Below are 1269 nucleotides of genomic sequence, written 5' to 3' on the forward strand. Positions count from 1 at the left end.
TGATTCGAATCTTTCCCTATAGTGCAATCCCGTTTATGGAGTTTGAGCATTATAAAACGTTAACTACTGCAAAGCCGGGGTTTTCTGGTCATGTGTACAGATTAATAACTGGATCCACTGCAGATGTGACAGCAGTTATCTGCACTTACCTTCTTGCCACAGTTAAGGTACCTAGTAGGGCTCTCCCCACGGGGCCCAGGGAAGCGGGCGTCACCGCCGAAGCGTGGCGAGACGGACTGGCCCCCACCTCGGGAGTCAGAAGACAACAGCCCACACACCTTCCTGTGTTGCACGCCTGTTGGGAAAAAGAAAAAGAAAAAAAGAATTATTTACCATGGTGTTGCACAGACAATATTCTATATATTTGATGTAAACCATGGGCAAATGCAATTAGGAACTGTTTTGCAGAATCTGAAGAGTCTTACCATGAAAGAAACAAATGAACTATGTCTGTGAACACCATGGAATTCCAAAAAGATTATATTCTGGTTTATCACTTAATTACATTATTGGCATTCCCTCATAAGCTTATCTTTTACAACATACGAACTTATAAAACAGTTTTTCACCATGACTATAAACAAAATTCTGTCCCCCTTCCACTCCCTTTAATAAGCTGTCAGAGAGAGAAAAAAGATGTTACTATAATATTTGAATGGAACATTTGGTTGGACATTAACCAGGTCACAGGAATCACTGGTATCCTAGTTTTTTCTTTTTTTTCTTTTTTCCTTCCATTCTTCCTTTCTTCCTCACAAATAACAAGTACTTACTATACTTTTTTTGATTCCAAAAGTTGTAGCTTAGAGTATTGGAAAATTCTTAAGCTAATGCTAGATAATTAGCACTTTTCGAAAGACCTTTAAAGTACTATTTGAAAGTAGAACAAATTTCAAGGTGTCACCTTTAGCTTGATGATGTTGTTCCAAGCTATCATCATAGTCATTATTTTAAAAATATTCTAATATTAATTATTATAAAATAAATAGGCTTGGTTATATTATTGCAGAAAGATGAGAACTGAATTTTTAAGGTCTGAAGCTAACATTGAAGTACTAGTCTTAGTTTTCTTCTCAAAATTGTATGCCTCTATATAAAAAAAAAACTTTTTAAAACATATTTTTAACATTTTTGACAAAAATATTCTTCTTAAAAAAAGCCATGTAAAGAATTTCATTCAAAGTATACAAAAAAATGAAAAACAAAAAACTCTTAAAGCTGAAAAGATCAAATGACCTGGCTAAGAAATGGACAAAAGATCCAGACAGA

The sequence above is a fragment of the Pteropus vampyrus genome, unplaced genomic scaffold (assembly GCF_000151845.1).
Source record: "Pteropus vampyrus isolate Shadow unplaced genomic scaffold, Pvam_2.0 Scaffold57, whole genome shotgun sequence".
Taxonomy (NCBI): Eukaryota; Metazoa; Chordata; class Mammalia; order Chiroptera; family Pteropodidae; genus Pteropus; species Pteropus vampyrus.